This window comes from Ranitomeya variabilis, chromosome 2, assembly GCF_051348905.1.
Source record: "Ranitomeya variabilis isolate aRanVar5 chromosome 2, aRanVar5.hap1, whole genome shotgun sequence".
Lineage (NCBI taxonomy): Eukaryota > Metazoa > Chordata > Amphibia > Anura > Dendrobatidae > Ranitomeya > Ranitomeya variabilis.
Window position 1 is genome coordinate 305,404,028 of NC_135233.1, and position 20,792 is coordinate 305,424,819.

At 40.8% G+C, this 20,792-nt stretch overlaps 2 long non-coding RNA genes across 2 annotated transcripts; one reads left to right on the plus strand and one right to left on the minus strand.

Moving 5' to 3' along the window:
- Positions 1 to 286: 286 nt before the first annotated feature.
- LOC143805664 (uncharacterized) lies at positions 287 to 11,610 on the minus strand. The gene is made up of 3 exons (XR_013221301.1): positions 11,480 to 11,610; positions 1,412 to 1,570; positions 287 to 1,316 (listed from the first exon to the last, which is right to left on the minus strand). It is a non-coding gene; the product is annotated as an uncharacterized LOC143805664 (long non-coding RNA).
- On the plus strand, positions 9,779 to 14,805 carry LOC143805663 (uncharacterized). The gene is made up of 4 exons (XR_013221299.1): positions 9,779 to 9,793; positions 11,467 to 11,626; positions 13,084 to 13,173; positions 14,325 to 14,805. It is a non-coding gene; the product is annotated as an uncharacterized LOC143805663 (long non-coding RNA).
- Positions 14,806 to 20,792: the final 5,987 nt, after the last annotated feature.

The window sequence follows — 20,792 nt, forward strand, 5'->3', positions numbered from 1 at the left end:
TTAGAGACACATGTCAGCTGTTCAAAACCGCTGACATCTGCCAGGAAAGATGTGGGCTCAGTGCTGGAACCCGCATCAAAGGGAGGAATTCCGACATGGGGGTGCTATTACATCCATTTTCGGAAAGGGACTACATATTAAGACGCAGGGGAGGAACTGTTGAGGTATAGAGGAAGAAGTCGCTCCATGCATGAGTGCTCATGAGTTTCAAGTTACAACTCTAGTAAGAAGAATTTTATCTACAAATAATGCTGCATCAATAGTAAGAGGGAAAGTGAAAATGTTCCAGATCTTGAGGATGAAACCATCCAAATTTATTCCAATATTAAATTAAAACTCCATCATTAGAACAAGCATACAGACAGAATAAAAACATTTCAAGCATTCTTAGCCATGGTTAAGTACATACTGAGAAGCATGTTGTCCATTTTTTGTGGAATACATCCATCTACATTAACATCAGGTGAGAAATCACTTGAGAACTATTAATGTCTAGCAAAGTAAAGGGTTAAAAACTGAGCACACAATATTCTGACTCCATAACTAGGCTGTGCGTATGGGGCTCTTGAGAGTCCGATTTTATGGATGTATCTATGTACCAGTACTCACACTGAATGATTTCATCAGGTAGCTTTACTTGATTGCAGAGGCACGTATAATGTTTCTAGAAGGTTTATTTTCAATATGAATTGTAGTTATGCACAATTACAGAAGGTAAAAAGGCTATTCTGAATCAAACTTGTATAGTTATGAGCTTGTTCACATGGCTGACCTACACTACCTGGGGAAGAAGGGAGGGGTTACTGACATCAGGACAGAGGAGATGGGGAGAGACAAACTTCTAAAAGGCAAACCTGATTGCATAGCAGTGAAAGAGAAGCAATACAATAACAATACAATACTTCACGATTCCCAAGTTGTGGGACATGTTACATGATAATGTAAAATATGCATGAAAAATAGAAAGGTTAACAAAAATCATACTACTCTAAAGGGGTGAAAATAGTACCCTAAAAATGCCCCTTCATCGTCAGCATTCTTTCACAGTTTGTTTTTTTTTGCTCCAATTTCAGAGCCAGTGAAACTTGGCTCAGACCTGGAGGGTTCTATAAACGTGGAGCCGCTCGTTATAGACTTGTGTTCACACTCAATTTGGCACTTGTATATACCTTATCAAACAATATATTAATTGCAATAGTTGAAATTTGCAAAAACGAAAACACTGGCGCTTCTAAATAGGAATGAAAATTTATTGGAAAAAGAAAAGGTAATCCTTTATGTAGAATGCTGTTGATTGGCACAGGTTCTGTGTGCACCTGTCAAAATAAATGGTGGGTTACTAGTAGGAGTAATATTCACCTGCGCTAACTACAATAGGGTGGAAATAAGATATGGGTTAGAAACCACTTACAATTTATTAATGGTGGAAAAATATGGATAGAATCCGGATCCTGTTTGGTGCCCGTTGCAGGTGGCGTTATAAGTTAATGGTGCCAATATGGGTACTGTGCTACTTGCAGATGCTCCGGTGTTTGAGAATGTTCGTTCTTGTATCGTCTTACGGTTGATCCTGAGGGATAAATATACACCTTTTAAATTCTGATTTCACTAGTCCATATGCAGCCTAGAAATGTGGGTTTGGGTGTACTCACTCTTAATGGGCGGTCAGAATGCTGATAATCATCAGCTAGTGGGAGGCGCTCAAAGCAGGGTATATGTCCTGTGTAATTGAGTTTTGGAGGATCGTCTCCCTAATAGAGTGAATGTGCCAATATAACATACGGGTCAACATGCACACATGTTTATAGTGCCCACTGCACTAACGAATACTCACTGATTCCCCGTGCTGCAGGGCCTGGATGGAGGTATTTGGCTATTGATTAACAATTCTCAGGTATGTTCTCACCTGATGGCCATTTTTTCGTGGAACACTTCTCGGAATGCACTAACCCATGACTAAGAACGCATGTTGCGTTTGAAACATGTTTTTTTTTTTTTTTAATTTTGTTTGTATAGTCTTTCTAATGATCGAGTTTTAATCTAATATATAAAGCTGAATGTGTGTGTGTATGTGTGTGTGTATGTCCGGGATTGGCATCTGCACCGTCGCAGCTACAGCCACAAAATTTTGCACAGTCACACGTCTGGACCCTGAGAGCGTCATAGGCTATGTTGTGAGGCGAAATTTTAACCCCGCGCGTTCCAATTCACCAAACAATTTTGCCCCTATCTACATAATGGGGAAAAAGTGAAAGTAAAAGTGTTGGAGGCAAATTGACAGCTGCCAGATGTGAACAAGGGGGACTTAAAGAGTGAGAGCGATGGCGCCAAAGAGTATATACCGTACAGTTGCTAAGGTGGGGCCCCGACATAGAATGCTCACCACACACGGGGATATGAACACACACACAAAATGCGCCACACACTACCACATGCTTGAACACATATACCACCCTCAGCACACATTTCACCACACATACACCAACCTCGCCACATAAAAGTCGAAACACAAAAGTCGCCGCTCAAAACTCGCCACGCGCAAAACTCGCCACATGCAAAACTAGGCTCACACAAAACTCGCCACACATGGAAAACTCGCCTCATGGAAAACTCGCCACACGCAAAACTTGCACACGCGGAAAAATTGCACATGCACAAAAGTTGCAACACATGCAAAAGTTGCCTCACACAAAACTTGCACATACTCAAAACGCACCACACACAAAACTCGCCACGTGCAAAACTCGCCATGCGCAAAACTTGCTTCACACAACTTGCTACACTAACCTGTCACATGCAACTCAAACACAAAAAGTTGCTACACACATGTCGCCACGCAAAACTCATCTCACAAAAGTCTCTACATGCATGTCGCCACATGCAACTCAACACACACAACTTGACACATGAAACTCACCCTAAAACACACACAGGTCTGGTATTATCTTTCAAAAATAAAAATCTGATTAATAAGCAGACAACCTACAAGAGCAACAAATGTACCATATAGGAAATGTGGCAGCTGTCAGTCACATGACCAGTCTATTATGTGTATGTGTGAGCTAATATATACTGCCAGGGGGTGGGCTTACTGTTGGCTGGGGATCTATCAGGCTGCCAATTTAGCTTACAAATACTGAGGTAAAAATACTGACCAAATAACGTGTGAACGCGGTCTAATACAGGAGGAGATGACATACAGATATATACTATATACAGGAGAAGATGACACACAGGTATATACTATATACAGGGGAGATGACACACACATATATACTATATACAGGGGAGATGACACACAGGTATATACTATATACAGGAGGAGATGACACACACACATATATACTATATACAGTGGAGATGACACACAGGTATATACTATATACAGGAGGAGATGACACACATATATACTATATACAGGGGAGATGACACACGTATATACTATATACAGGGGAGATGACACACAGGTATATACTATATACAGGGGAGATGACACACAGGTATATACTATATACAGGGGAGATGACATACAGGTACATACTATATACAGGAGGAGATGACACGCAGGTATATACTATATACAGGAGGAGATGACACGCAGGTATATACTATATACAGGAGGAGATGACACGCAGGTATATACTATATACAGGAGGAGATGACACGCAGGTATATACTATATACAGGAGGAGATGACACGCAGGTATATACTATATACAGGAGGAGATGACTTACAGGTATATACTATATACAGGAGGAGATGACACGTATATACTATATACAGGAGGAGATGACATACAGGTATATACTATATAAAAGAGGAGATGACACATAGGTATATAGAGGAGGAGATGACATACAGCAGGTATATACTATATACAGGGGAGATGACATACAGGTATATACTAAATACAGGAGATGACATACATATATATACTATATATAGGAGGAGATGACATACAGGTATATAGTATATACAGAAGAGATGACATACAGGTATATAGTATATACAGGATGAGATGACACATAGGTATATACAACATACAGGAGGAGATGACACAGGTATATACAAAATACAGGAGGAGATGACATACAGCAGGCATATACTATTTACAGGGGAGATGACATACAGGTATATACTATATACAGGAAATGACATACAGGTGTATACTATATATAAGGGAGATGACAAACGTATATACTGAGGGGAAAATGAGGGGTGTGAGGTGAAAATGAAAAGGTGTGAGTGCAAAATGAGAGAAGTGAGGGAAAATAGTGGAGTGATCGGAAAATGACAGATGTGAGGTCGAAATGACAAGTGTTAGGGGGGAATGAGAGGAGTGAGAGGGAAAATGAGAGGTGTGAGGGGGAAAATGAGAGGCGTGATGGAAAAATAAGAGAAGTGAGGTTCTATAACTAACCACAGATATGCCCAGGCAACGCCCGGCTCTTCAGCTAGTATTGAAATAAATTGGATGATTTTATTCTCAAGATCTGGGACATTTTCACTTTCCCTCTTGCTATGTATGGATCCGACATGACCACTGTGGGTTCCATTGGACTGACGCTTACATGGTGTATATATATTGGAGGTGACCTGTTTCCATTCTTTATCTTTTCCATTGCTGCATCAATGGTTGCAATCAATAAGCATGCAAAGCGAACGAACAGTGGGAAAGTGATTTACTTATTCATAACATACATTTTACTTGAGTCCTAAATTTTCAGACAGGAAAAAAAAATCGTTCAAACTTTCCAACATGATCTAAGATCATATAGCAGTGAAGCCAAATCTATACAAATAATTTAAGTCCGGAAAAAATATATGTTTCCTGGGGACGTCTGAACTTGCTGAATGTCAGCATTTTTCTATGTAATCTAAAACAGATTTCCTTTTATAAGATAAATCTATAGAGCTTTCACAAGTATGCAAAAAATGTCGATGTTTTACATGTGACTGTGGGAAATTAATTTTTTGCATAGCCAGCAGATATTTTCTGTATTGTTATGGTTGTAGGCATATTATTTTCAATCTTGCCACAGAATGATTTGGCTGCAGAAAACCATTTTTTAGCAGCAAGACTATTATAGTATTATCAAAGTTGTCCTTTTTTCCTTTTTTTAAATTTTTGTACCAAGACCATAGTGTGATATTAAATAACAAACTACTTAGCTTACTGGTAAATCCCAGGTCCAATGCAGCCACTGATAGGGAGCAGAGATCGATCGGTGACCCAAGTCCCATGCAGCTGTAGTCAATGTCTATGGTCCCATGTACATGTCGTTACTGGAGGCCAGAATGCTGATAATGGCTCCAGCAAATAGAAGTCTTTCCTTCATATAATGGCATCAAAACCTGCCGTGATGTTTGCTCTCAAAAATCTATGTGAAAACCTCTAAAATTATGTGCACTCAATGTCTTTTTTTTTTAGTGGGGTCTGCCCTTTAACCTTCCTGAACAAGCACCCAGAAAACACCCAAAAGAATGAACTTATTGAACAGCAAGTCTTTTACATAGAAATGCATATGTTTTGTCTTTCGAGCGTCTTTTAACCACTCAGGTTTCCAAAGATGCAAAATGGTTCTAAGAAGAGACCTGACCATTCTTCAGGAGTCTTTCTTTCTGAAAACGCTCTATACTCTACAATACAAGTCAACGGGAAGGCTCAATAGATGCCAGAGGTGCCTTTTTGATTTTTTTTTTTCCATCATGAGACTCCTAGCATTTTTTTCATTGTTGACTGGCATTAAGAAATGTCCAGAAAATTATAAAATGCCAGTACAAAAGACTCCACAAAGGCTGGAAAAAAATCTAAAAAAAAGTGGTTAAAAACTTCAAAAATACACTCGACAACAACAAAAATCACCAGCATTTCCTAGTGTCTTCCTCTTGAAGAACTCAGTGGGTTTGTCCACCTGCAGATGACCTTGTGTTCCTCTATCCTGAGAGCTTGTGTAGTCTACCGTACTTTCTGTCCGAGTGCGACCCGTCACGGCATCGGACCAATATTATTCAATAGGGCTGTGCACATGTCTGATTTTCTTTTTTTTTCATCTTACTAAGTGGTCTGAGGAATACAATTGCAGCATGAACGATTTGCCTTCAATAATAATTGGATTGCACTCAGCCATTCAAGTCTTCGGGTCCATGAAAGAAATCGGACTGTACTCGGATTAAGTCAGTGTGGTCCAATTTTCACAGACAGAATGAGAGAGAAGCTTTTTTTTCCAAATTCTCCACATCTGAGAAAAACAGATTTCACTCTCATGAGTCTGATTACTATAATCGGACGGTTTACTTGGATGGAGAGAAAACGATTGTGTGACCCTAGCCTTATTCTGCTTATTGGGGGCTTCAGCCACTGGTTGGGTAACTTTTATTTTGCAGGTGGTTTACCTTTACTCTGTACACTGTTCCCTACAGTGGCAAAACTTGAAGCCAGTGGGACCCAATGCAAAATCTTCAATAGGGCCCCAATTGGGAGTTTGGGAACCCAGACACCGACCAATGAAAAGCACTTGACAATTTTTTTGATATGTTGTAGTACTTGTATTTACACAATAAATGTTTACTTGCTGGGGCCCCAATGCTCTTATTCCTTATTAGGGCATTGAACATTACATGAATCCATAGGCGTCTATCCACTAATGATGTCTTTTCTGCCTGCATTAGGCCTACTGACAACAGTCTGACTTTTTTTTGTTGTAGGAACAGCATAATCATCTACACCATCCTTTTTAAAGGGTTTGGGTGCCTAAAAACATATTCCTTGAGGGATTTTTATTTTTATAGGTACCAATGGGGCCTTTGTTGCCCATAGCAACCAATCACAGGAGCGCTTCTATTTCTTATTCAGCTCTTCAATTATAAAAGCTGCATCATGATTGGTTGTTATGGAAAAAGTTTTTCTTGTGGATAGTTCTTGTGCTGCTGCTCCAATATTCTTTTGAGTTCTAATAACACTTGTCTGGTTATTCCCACAACATCGCTCACTGTTCAGTGGCTTAAAATCCTGAAATAAATAAAATAAAATCCATTTCCAATTTCTGTGTTTTGCCCTTTGAAAACCTGCATGTTAAAGGCATTGGCCTACATGGTTGCTCTTGGATATGTTCCCTATTTCTTTTACGACTGTTCCCACATGCTCTGTAGATACCTGCTATTCTTCTATAGTGGGTATCCTCTTCTTACTTCGTAGTGGTGAGGCGCATGTGTGACTGCACAATCCTCACCGCACTGCAAGGATGTGGGCTTTGTGCGCCCCTTTATCCTCCTCCCCGACTGAGCTGATGAAGTAGAACAAGAGCGGGAGTACCAGTCACTAAACAAAAACTGCCTTTGCCCATTAAAAGCATGAATATTTCTTTCCATGTTTGTTATAATGGAAGCCTATTACCAATATCTGCAAACAATGGTGTAACTATTGCGGTCACAAAAGGTGCGACTGTGACCAGGCCTGTGCTGGAGTGCAGCTCACTGATGCCAATTTCACCTGGATATGCGTGAAACGTACATTCAGATGAAACTTATTGTGGCGCAGAGACCCGATGGGTCATTGTGCTGCAATACATGCCGCCAGTCCATCAGGGGATAATGTAGGCTTGCCAGTGACGCATGGCAGTGACTTAATAATCTTTATTTTTATATAGCGCTAACATATTCCGCAGCGCTTTACAGACATTATCATCGCTGTCCCCAATGGGGCTCACAATCTATCTTCATGCATAGCCTATACCTGCATGCAGAAGTCAGCTGCCGGATCCTGATCCAGCTACAGAAGAAGACTCCATGTGCCATGGGAGCGGAGGAAGGAGAGCAGAATTTGTTTATTTTTAAAATGTGCTGGAGAAGAACAAAAAGGGCCCAGGACGGGGGGGGGGGCATTATACCAAAATGGGGGAAAATGTTACACCATGTTGACAAGGATGGAGGAAAGTGCGGATATGTGTAATTATTACAAGAATTAGCAGGCCGGGGGACATTATTAATAGGGGGTAACACATATGTCTTTACAGGATCTGGAAGGCTACAAGTGCCCCTACAATCTGGCCAACATTCAGGTGGGCGTCCAGAGGTCCCAATTTTGTATCTGAGTCCATCGGAATCTAGTTATGCCACTGCCTACAAAAATAATATAAATGCAACTAGGCCGTTAGTTTCTTTTAGACAGTATAACTGTCTCCATTGCCCACAGCAACCAATCAGAGCTAAGCTTTTATTTTTTTAACAGCTTTGGTAAAATAAAAGCTGGACTGTGGTTGCTATGGGCAGGAAAGATAGTTTTTGGAGCCGGGAGAGGACACGTAGGGGGAACATATCTGAAACACATGCGGATTTGGAAGATTAGAAACCTTTACACTGGATGGTACGGACAGACAAAAATAACTTTTATTGATCTAATATTAAAAACTTTGCACAGTATCATGTCTCCTTCTCTCAGCTCTGCCCCGGGGGCCACAAGGCAGTCATGGTAGTGTTTTGAGGAGTAGCTATTGCTGTCTGTGCATAAGGGATCCCATATAAATCGATTGTAAAGCAACTTATTTATATTGTCATGATCCAGGTCGGGGTTTGCTTTCGGCTTTCCGGCTGGTCAGGCGGGGGTTAATCTTCTCTGCTTGACTTCTGACCTGCTCTTCTGTCTTCCATTCCTGTTTTAGGTTGATCTTTCTGGCTCTGACCTTTGGTGTGCTCCTGGCTGTGCTTTCGCCACCGTGCTCCCGACTGGCTTTTTGACCCCTGGCTTGCTTCAGACCTAGCTCCTGCCTGCCCCTCTGACACCGCATTCCTGGCTGTTGCTGACTTGGCTTGTATGACTTCACTCTACTGCCCCCTAGCCGTGTTTGCTCAGTTCTGCGGGTATTCCTTTGAGGTGAGCTCCTGGTACCTCCCTTCCTCACCCTCTGGTGGTTGTCCCTGTACTGCACAACATATATTATTATATCACAATACTTAGAGGTTTTCCACCACTTCATCATTGATGACCTATCCTTATATCCTTAAGATGGTAAAATGTAATGGACAGTGCCCAGGCTTAGGTGATGCAAATAAATCTTCTTATATTCTGCCATACAAAGTGCAACATTTTGACCAAATGCAAGTATTTGTCAAGCAAAGAGAAAGCCATGTTTGACAAAGACTTGTATTTTGTCAAAACGTTGCACTTTGTATGGGAGAATATAAGAAGATTTATTTGCATCACCTAAGCCTGGGCACTGTCCATTACTTTTTATTGGGTGAGTTTACAAGTGGCTCCTTGGAGTTTGGGATGACCCATCTTTTTATGGGTGTGGATACCCGGGTTCCTGTTTCTCTAAATTGAGTGCTGCCGCAATCTGTCTACTATCTGTAGGATAGCGCATCAATGCTTGAAGGGTCGGGATCCGACACCTCTGGTGCTCGGCTGTTCACTGTTGTGGCGGCTGCCTGCTGGAAGTGCTCAGTTGCGCTGCTGCTCCATCTTGTGATAGGGGCCACGTCCAGGTACTACACCTCCATCTCCTATTCAAATCCATGCCTCCCAACTGATGAACAGAAGGAGGGATAAACGATGCCACGCACATGGCACGCTGTGGCACGTTTTGGTCACGCCCCTAAAAACATCCCAACCTACGCCCATTTACCATTTCTTTCTCCCCAGGCAGGAGGAGATATCAGAGAGGTGGTGACAGTGAGGGACATTCAGCAGATACCGGAGACTACAGGGTGTAGACCTAAATCCAGGACTCTCCTCTGTATCCAGGACAGCTGGAACTAGACATGAGCGGATGGATTCACGGGACTCCGGTCCAGGTCAGTGGCGCCTGGCTGCTGGACGGGAGGAAGAGAATCTCATCCCTGCCGGTGTGCCCGGTGATTAGGGGTTGAGCGACGTCATCTTCGCTCCATGCTTCCTAGCGATTTCAATGGGAAATCCACACAGGTGTTCACGCAGCAAGTTTTTTCCAGCAAAGTTTTGAAAACCTTACCATCAAAAAAGCAAAAAAAAATAGAAGTGGCATATCATTTCTTTGATGCAGATCCCTTAACAAATCAGAAATCTGCAGCAAACTTGACACTGAAGTCAAAAGTCTGTAAAAATACTTCAAAAGAATTCCTCAAAATTGCACAAAAAACTTCAGATTGTTCTGTGTGAATCCTTAGGCTATGTGCACATGACGTCTTTTAAACTTGGGTAAGCTTTTTCCTTAAGAATCTTTTGTTTAATTTTTTTATTTGATCGTTTTGCTTTTTTTCTTACTTGTTTTTTCCTACAGTTTTGGCCACCAATGTCTTTTTTGTATTGTTTTTCCATGGTTTTTGCGATGCCTTTTTACAGTCATTTTGTATTCGTTTTTTTTTCACTCCCTTGAGTAATGAAGGACCGCTAGCGGGTTTTTAAGCAAAAACAATAGCAAAACGTTGCAAAAGACGTCCGGGCATATTTTCAGCTTTCCCATTCACTTATGTTCTAAAGTTTAGAAATCGGAAAACGCCAGAAGAATGGTCACGTCACTTCTCTTAACTGCTTGATAGTTTTAGAAAAGTGAGCGGCTAAAAGAAGTTCAGCAGTCTGAAGGTATGGGCAGCAAGTGTTCATTCTTCTTACTGCTTTATGTGGTTTATTAGATGATCTCGAAGACCACCTGAAAAAGAAATCGTGGGCACACACCTTATGGATAATATTCACATTTTTTTACATAGATTTTTCTAGCTGAAAAAAAAAAACACCTGAAAAAATGTTTAAGATTCTGCTTTAAAATCCACTTAAAAAAATTCTTTAAATTCTTTTTATTAAGCTTCCAACAGATTTCAATAGGAAAATGTCTATAGTGCATGTGGCGCTTTTTTTTCATGTGGAAAAAGATGCAAAATGTCATTTATTTTCTGAGTGTAAAAAAAAATAAAAATACTGACTCTGATGAAGTACAAAAAAAACCTCGTCATACATAAAAAAAAAATCTGTAAAAATAGAACCCAAAAGCTTTTTTTCAGCATTTTTTCTGAGGATTTTTTTCTGTCTGAAGAATTCACATAAAAACATCAGTGTGTGAATTTATCCTTGCAAGATCAAGTCATTTTTATTTACTCCACCAGGACACACATAAAACATGCAACATCCCATAGACACAGCAATCTGCAGCATTCCCAGGATTTGGGATAAGGTGTAATCTGATCATGCTCGGGTGTTAATCTATGGTGCTTGAATAACATGTTTGAGTCCCCGCTACTGCATGTTTTTCAAGTGCACTAAAGCCACTCGGTTAGCAGGTTCGCTCATCACTACCAGTAATGCATGCTTGTAATATATTTTAGCACCACAAGAGGTCACTATAATCCCAAAATAAAGTATAATATAACACGTCTTTGATCTGCAAGCAGCAGATTCAGCATTGTAGTAAATCATTGGTAATAATTATGAATTTACAGAGCAAAAGTAAAGGAAAATAAAAATGCCACTAATTTTTTTTGCTATTATTTATTAGAAAATATCCAAACCTGAATGCTGATGATTCTACGATTCTAGGATGCAGAATCGTTGCCTTGTGTTGTGGAGACGGTCACTGCAGGAAGTGTGTGCTGGAGGCAGGAAAGCCCTGCTGCTCGGTGACTGCGAGAACCCTGGCCCGTGTTGGGAGGCTGAATGTAAGCAAATGTGTGTTGTGAACAATTAGTTATCATTTTATTACCCCTTTACGGCAGGTGATCTGGATGTAGAAGTCGGCGCTATGGAAAATCTGGAAATGTTTGTAAACGCGCCCAACAGCCCAGATCTGACACTGCCAAGTGAATACAGGCAGCCATCATTATATATATATATATACATATATATATATAATCAATCTAAAAGAGGGCACAGCTGACCGCACCACCGCTTGTAAATGTAGCTGAGCCTGCCCACCTGCAATTGGAGTGTGGCCGCCGGATCACGGGTGCTTTAGCCGAAAACAACATGCCGATGAATCCAACAACGAAGAAAAGAAGAGGCAGCACTCACCGATCCTCCGAGACAGGTATCTTTATTTTCTCACAATAAAATCTTTACGGCCGGGGGTGCAAATATACAGGGTGTCAGGCTTGCCGCACTCTGTATATTTGCACCCCCGGCCGTGAAGATTTTATTGTGAGAAAATAAAGATACCTGTCTCGGAGGATCGGTGAGTGCTGCCTCTTCTTTTCTTCGTTGTTGTGTGTGTGTATATATATATATATATATATATATATATATATATATATATATATATATAAGAGATTGTCTGTGCTGAAATGAAAAGTCTGCACACTGTCACGATCCTCCTGTGTTCCCTGCACACTGTCATGATTCCCCCTTTTCCCCTGCACACTGTCACGATTCCCCTGTGTTCCCTGCACACTGTCACGATTCCCCTGTGTTCCCTGCACACTGTCACGATCCCCCCCCGTGTTCCCTGCACACTGTCAGGATTCCTCTGGGTTCCCCATGCAGGGGGGCAGTCACATGCGAATTCCATACTGGCGGTCACGTGCAGGTGTCTAGTTGGCACATGACCACAAATATGGAATCCGCTTATGTACGGGCTCATGACTGCTCACCTCATGGGGGGGACAGAAGAATTGTCACCGTGTGCTGATCGGACAGTCACAGTTCTGCAATGTGCAGTCATATAGAGTGTCCTGTAGGTATTGTCTGTATTTTCCCAGGTTATCAGAGCCAGGAGCATAACTGAAATGGTGCAGAGGTGGCAGTCACTCACCTCATGTCCCTAGATCAGTGTTCCCCAACTCCAGTCCTCAGGAACCACCAACAGATTGTGTTTTCAGGATTTCCTTAGTATTGCACAGGTGAAGGAATTATTGCCTGAGCAGATGTCACCTGGGCAATACTAAGGAAATCCTGAAAACATGACCTGTTGATGACTTTTGAGAAGGGCTGGCGTCACCACCCGGCGCACTCGTGCAAGTGCCGGGGCCCTGAGCAAGCGGGGGCCCTCTCGCCCTTGGGGACACTGGCACGCTATGGGGCCTGTGAACTAGGGGCCAATACCAGCGTGGGCTCTTCCACTGGGCTCACCCATGGTGCTTTTAACTGTTTGAAATACTTACCTCTCCATGTTCCTCTGCAGCTCCGGTTTCTGGGCAGAGGGCAAGGCGATGTCACTACAGATCAGCACTGCAAGGGTCAGAAGATACTGAAAAGACCAGAACGAGGAGAGGTGAGTATTTGGTTATTTATTTTTTTATCCACAATTTGAAGAAAAAAGTTGACAGCACCGCTCTGCGGCAAAGTCTTTGTGTCACAGGTGTGATTAGAAAGTGCAGGCTATGCCTCAAGATCCCGGGTGCTTGTCCAGGAAGAACATCATTGTATATCATGAGAAATAAGAGGATGGACAGCCCTCACCGATCCTTTTAAAATTCCATGCTTTATTCAAACCATTAAAACATTATGGCGAAACGGCCGTCGTGAGCACTGGTTCGTACACTCCTAAATCCACTCTCCTGGCCATGATGTTTTAATGGTTTGAATAAAGCATGGAATTTTAAAAGGATCGGTGAGTGCTATCCATCCTCTTATTTCTTATTATTATTTTATTTATTATGTATGGACCATTATATGGGGCCCATTCTGGATGGACCATTATATGGGGCTCATTCTGTATAGAGCATTATATGGGGCCCACTCTGTATGAAACAATATATGGAGTCCATTATTCTGTATGGAGCAATCTATGGTGCCCATAATAATGCATGGAGCACTATGTTCAGCAACAGATCCAGAGAGGCAAGTGTTAAAAACAACTATTTTTAAAAAAAAATGTTTTTTCCTCAAAATTGTTTTTTTATCGTATTAGTAAAAATTGCATATCGCTGGGATTGCACCAGACTTACTGACTACTTGTTCTTAGTCATAGTATATTAGTATATACCATGCTATGACTAAGAACAAGTAGTCAGTCAGTCTGGTGCAATCCCAGGGAAATGCAATTTTTACCTGAGCACTTCTGGTAATCTGCCTGGGGATGGAGGAAAGGACGTCACTGGCCATTTATGGCCCACGGGCCGATGGTTCCCTACCCCTGCCATACATTAGTGAAAAGGACAAGCCCCATGGCCAGTCCATACATTGTGGCCTGTGAGCATACTGTGATACATGGCCATCTGAATTTGCTGTGTTTCGATAATTTTTTTAATTTTATATCTTGCCTGGAGAGTTTTATAGAATCAACTGTTCAAGGGCAATGTAGACCTCAAAATCATGATGAATTAATCTGTAAATTATTGTTGCTAAATGTCTTATGTAATATTTCCAGGCCTAAATGTATTATTCTAATTCTGACCATTTCTGTTTGTGCACGGTACCAAGGAATGCAAATAAAATACTAGCTGGGCCATAAATTCCACTTGTCAATGGAAGGAACGCATCTTCAGAACGAGCAATCAGAATGTCACTTTACAATAAAATTAAAAAACAAACTTGGAAGATCAGAAGTCAAGGTACCGAAGAGCGAAAGTGGGGAAGAAAACTTCTTGTTCCTATGCCACCACCTAAGAATTCCCCCAGAGAAGATAAGACTGATTTGTTCAGGTAAGGTAGTAACGAAGGACAATATATCTTCTTTTTTGGCCAACGGAGCAGTGTTTCAGGCATTTGGAGAAGTAGCTGAAGATGAAACTGGGTTGGATGTCAGAGACATTGAGGTGCTGATGGATCAATTATCAGTGGAGAGGAACGTGGCAGTAAAAGCTTTAAGGAAAACTGGAGATCTCATTGACGCTATCCTGTATGTTTCTGATAATTTGTAGAAACTCGTGTAACAGCTTGTAAATAAACAATCCTTATATTAGTAACGCAGTCTCTCCTTATTACTCTTGTTAGTATTCATGGTCATATGTTGGCTCAGAATTCTCTACATGAAGTTCCTTGGCTCTTAACATCTCTCGATATTACTGGGATCAAGTGGGTACACAACCACTGGTGATCTTCTACCAGTGATGGTCTGCATCCAGTGATGTATAAGCCTGAACATCACTTTCCTTAAAGTAGTAACAGTGGTTAAAGGATCTCTCTGGTACCACATCCTCAGTAGTGACAAAAGCCCCCAGCAGCAGACTAAGCTTGTGACATCAGGCTTTTCTTCTAGTGGCCCTCCTGCATTTACATGGTTGTCACTGCAGTACAAGCCTCTACAGTATATTACATAATAGCATCAATACCATCTCCAGTACAATCAACCAAAACTGCGTAACACTCCTCCACATGTATTGAAGGCCCGGTCTTGGGTTGCTTGCCACCAAGATGTCACAAAGAGCCTGCTGACTAATGTGTACCCAAGTGAGAGGCATTTGTCGTTTCTGAATGGGCCTTCTTGGGGGTAAAATGATCGTGTCATATCAGACAGCACTCATCTTGCCATAAATATTTGCCCACCTGCAGGTAAACACATTTAATGGGAAACTTTTTGGGATCCAAAAGAGCTGGACTGCTCAGCACTAGTCCTTAGAAATCCCCCTTTCTGGTGGGATGTGTAGAGAGCAGCATATTGGAGGCTGCCGTCTGCACACCCTCTACCTGGCCAAAGTGATGTGTAACTCACCAGTGTTATGTATAAAAGGCAAAAAGTCAACTCCGGTCTCCAGGACTGAATTGATGACAGAATTTTCCTAGCTCTGCACTTCAGTAATTGCATAACTGGCATCACCACAATTACCCTCTGAGGCAGGGTCGGTTCACACTTTCTTGGCACAAAAATATCAAGTAGAACCGAACTTTGATTCAGTAACATTTCCTTTGCACCTGGCATTGGTGACTTTTATGTTTTGTTTTTGTTCTTTTTAGTATTTGGCTGTAAATTGGGAATATTAACTGAATGTGGGACCTTTAAGATTTTGTTTGTTTTTTTTTTGGTTAAAAAAAAAATAATTTTTAGACTAATTTACTAATCCAATTTAATTACTGAAATCTAAAATTAAACTGATCACAAATGGCTAAATTTTGCTTTTGGATAGATTTGATAGCTAGATAGATGTGATAGATTTTGATTTGCTACAGTGCGATAAAGCTTCTACACGGAGCAGATTAATGGCCTTGTGCACGGAGGCTACGTACGTTTGCTTCCATTGATTTGAGTAATCTTGATACCGCAGTATTTGGTCAGTATTTGACATCAGTATTTGTAAGCCAAAACCAGGAGTGGGTGATAAATACAGAAGTGGTGCATATGTTTCTATTATACTTTTCCCCTGATTGTTCCACTCCTGGTTTTGGCTTACAAATACTGATGTAAAATACTGACCAAATACTGCTAGGGTGACCGTAGCCTTTGTCTGAACATATGCAACTGTGTGTGTCTATCTAAAAATGTCAATTTATGTACCATAACTATCAATCATTTTCTCTGCCTATTTTCTGAAACCTCTGTGACCTATTTATTGGAAGGAAATGTCAAGTGTTGATATATTTGTTAATTGTAGCTAGATAACATAAGACAGTTGCAGGAGTGTGTCCCACATAGTTGTGGTCTGTACAACATCTCCACAGTAAGGGTTTGGCTATGTGATGGGAGGAATAATATAATTTATTTTACTGTATCTGAATTTTGGAACGAGTTATGTAATAAAATATCGTATACACATGAAAATAGACTTTTGGACTTGGTGAAATGTTTATTCCCAAAATCATGCGGTCTCTGTTTTCTGTACATACAGAATTAATCATCTGTGCCAAATACAAACCTATTTTAAAGTCTGCACTGCTTTTCAGCCATCACCTTCCTAATCATGACCTTTCCCCAAGTCTCTCTTTACCTTCTGTTGCCACTGGATCCATTGCCGATTATCGTTCTAATGCTGTTGTTCGGGCATCCTCAGATGCACCTAATGGCCCTATCTAATTAAACATGATGAGCAGGATGTTGCACAACTCAGCTATGCTATGCTGATCAGTGATAGTCACACTCGTAGCACGTGTAGTTGCACCTAATCAATCCCTGTAATAAAATATCTGATAACTAGCAAGTATAACAGCTCAGCTATGCTATTCTGACGATACAATCTGTATTTGCACTGAATCACCCTATCTAATAAAACATCTGACAGCTGTGGTGCAGCACAACTCAGCTATGCTATTCTGTAGATCCCACTTGCAGTTACACCATATCTGTCTAATTAATAATAATAATTAAAAAAAAAAAAAACAGATGCATATATGGCTGGTCTATTCTCTGATGAGAGCATGCTCATGCTCTGAATATCCCGATGAACCACCAATGAAATGTGAAGTTTATAAATAGTAATGATTGGCCAAATAGTGGGTCACAGTCACTGCATTCCAAATGATCAATGGTCACCTCATGCACTTAAAAATTGCCATCTGTATCAGGAAACACAAGAATGCAGATGGAGAGCCATGCAGCACTAAGGAGAAGCAGTGTGTTGCTGGCAAATGGAGTTTCAGCAGATAAGACCAGCATTACTAGCAGGTACAAGAACGAAATTTTGTTGGGTTTGCAATGTATTTAGTCATGCAGCCACTGTGCTTTGTAAAAATGTTGTTGTGAAAATAACCTTTCAAAGGTTATTCCATCTATATTAATGGGCATTTTTAGGTAGTGCTGCTAAATACGTACAAGCACTATCATAATTTACTTTTAACGTTCTGCTCCATTTCCCTAATATTTCTGTAACCTTTTTTGCCTTTTTATTTTTTTTACATATGGACTTGAATCGGCAATGATTTGTTCACTTGTACGATGTACAGCTATACCATAACATTGCAGTACGCAGTCCTATAAATCTTATATACAGTATTGTAGTTAATAATCCTAATCGTGTTTTTTTTTTATGAAGTTTAGCCTGTGGCTGGTCTCCACAGGATGACCATCATTGTAATTGGTACAGGCCCCCAACTTCTACGGTAACCCATTGGCACCCCACGATCACATTGTGGAATGGAGACCCAGGCGACTGTGACGCACTTTTCTTGAATTTATAAGACATAAGATATCAGCCGGCACTATAACATCATTACATCTGCACCCCAGACCTCAGATTACACTGAGGTGGAAGCGGCCTCCACCATTTGTTTTGGGAGCAGGGTAAGGACAGGTTTTTGTTTTTCTTATTACCAAGGCAAGTGAGGACTCAAGATGGAAGTAACTATTGTATGGGGCAATACAAAGGACTTATTTTAGTTTGTGGAGGAACAATGGTGCATTATTATATGGAGGAACACTGAGGACATTATTGTTATATTGTTCTGGGAGCATAATGGGGCGCTACTACAGTACTATAAGGATGCACAGAGCGGCCATTATTACTATGTGGAGTCACAATGGGGCATCATGACTATATGAAGGTACAGAGAGGGCTTTATTATTATGTGGAGGCACAATGAGTGCATTTTTATTATGTGGAAGCATGATGAGAACACTATGTGAAGGCACAATGGGGGCATTAATACTATGTGGAGGCACAAAAGGGACAGTATTACTATGTAGAAGAACAAAGGGGGCACTATTACTATGGGGCAAAACAATGGGGGCATTATTACTCTGTGGAGGCACAGAGGGGACATTTACAATACAGTACACAATGGGGGCATTATTACTATGTAGCTACAGAGGGGACACTAACAATGCAGGACACAATGGGGGCATTATTACTAATGTGGAGGCACAGAGGGGACACTTACAATACAGTACACAGTGTGGGCATTATTAATATGTGGAGGCAGAGAGGGGACACTTACAATAGGAGGCACAGAGGGGACACTATTACAAAACAAGACACAATGGGGGCATAATTACTCTGGAGGCACAGAGGGGACATTTACAATACAGTACACAATGTGGGCATTATTACTAATGTGGAGGCACAGAGGGGACACTGTTACAATAGAGAATGCAAGGTGGGCATTATTACTATGTAGCTACAGAGGGGACACTTACAATGCAGGACACAATGGGGGCATTATTACTAATGTGGAGGCACAGAGGGGACACTTACAATAGAGAATGCAAGGTGGGCATTATTACTATGTGAAGGATCAGGGGGAACACTTACTATGTGGGGCATAAAAGAGGGATACTATTACTGTGCATAGCATTGGGGGACATTTTTACGGTCTATGGCACTGGATGATTGTAGCACTCATGTTAGGAAGAAAGCTCTTCACAAATTATTTCCATCCTGCGCATAATGTTTTCTCTCTTCTGAGGTGCATTTGGTTTTTTTTGCCAGAAAATATAAAGCCTGTAAGGATCCTCCTTGACATTGAATAGCACGTGGCTCTTACTCAAATAGATGAGCTGGCTTGCCACTTCCTTTCACTTATGCAACTAACCTCTGTGTTGTGTACTTGCTGCTATGTTACTGTACCTAATGTTTCTGCTGTGTAATGTCAGAGCCGCAGGTTGCTGATTAACCCATGCCTGTGGTTTCCAATTTCTTATTTTTGTTCGTAGAAGCTTTCTAGCTTTCTTATTTGCCTGACATACCTTGTATCATATTCTTGTCATTTAGACCCTTAAGCGAATTGAAGATTGTGTAATTGGTACATTCTGTAATCAGGCGCGGCTTGTTGTGAAACACTTTTTGGCAGCGACTATGACTTTTATAAGAGTTATAACTATTGTTGAATTCTGAGATACATTTTTCTCCGGTTGCTTATATGGTGAAGTCACTTTTCCTTTTTTGTCCTGTGGTATTTGGGTTTTTGTGCCAAAATTGGATACATGCTTCATGGTTTAGTGCAAAACGCTGCATAGTCTGCTAAAGTGTTGCAAAAGATGCGCTAAAAATTCAGACATACATAAATTTAGCCCAGGGGAGACTAGAGTATATTTGCGCAGTTTGCTACTTTCTTTTGCAATTGATGAATTTGTCAAAAATATCTGGAAACCCCAAACTCCACCCACATTGAAAAACATAAAAAGAAAAAGTTGTGCACATAGAAAATAGACTTTAAAACATAAAAGAACACGTTAAAAGAAGAATAAGGCACAAATGAAAAGTGCGAAAAAATGAGACAAAAAGGCACAAATGCAACAATGAATCTCAAGCTCTTTCTCTCTATGCTTCTGTATCCTTCTAGTTTGTTGTGATAACCTAAATTCTAATTAATAGGAAATAATTTAATTGTGTTCATTAAAAGGGTTAATCCCCTAGTCTTTAACAAATGTTTTGAGGACATGACAATGTTGCACTTACTAATATACTCCATCAGCAGTCATTCTTTTTTTTTATCCAAAATCTTTTATTGAGAGCAAAACATAGCAGAGTACAATAAATGCATAGAGTAGCAGATCAACAACACATATCAAATTAGAACTACAGAAATGAGAGCTAAACAGTTTGACCTGCAACAACTTGAGTCCAAACTCTCTATTTGTTATAACTAGTGATGAGCGAATATACTCGTTACTCGAGATTTCTCGAGCACGCTCGGGGGTCCTCCGAGTATTTTTTAGTGCTCGGAGATTTAGTTTTTATTGCCGCAGCTGAATGATTTACATCTGTTAGCCAGCATAAGTACATGTGGGGGTTGCCTGGTTGCTAGGGAATCCCCACATGTAATCAAGCTGGCTAACAGATGTAAATCATTCAGCTGCGGCAATAAAAACTAAATTTATGAGCACTAAAAAATACTCGGAGGACACCCAAGCGTGCTCGGGAAATCTTGAGTAACGAGTATATTCGCTCATCACTAGTTATAAGACGAAATACACACAACCAAGGGTGGAAAGGAAAGGTGTTGAGTGAGACAAGCAACAGACCTAAAACAAATAAACAGTGATACTGAGGATGTAGAAAGTAAAGGGCCTAGTATCAAGCA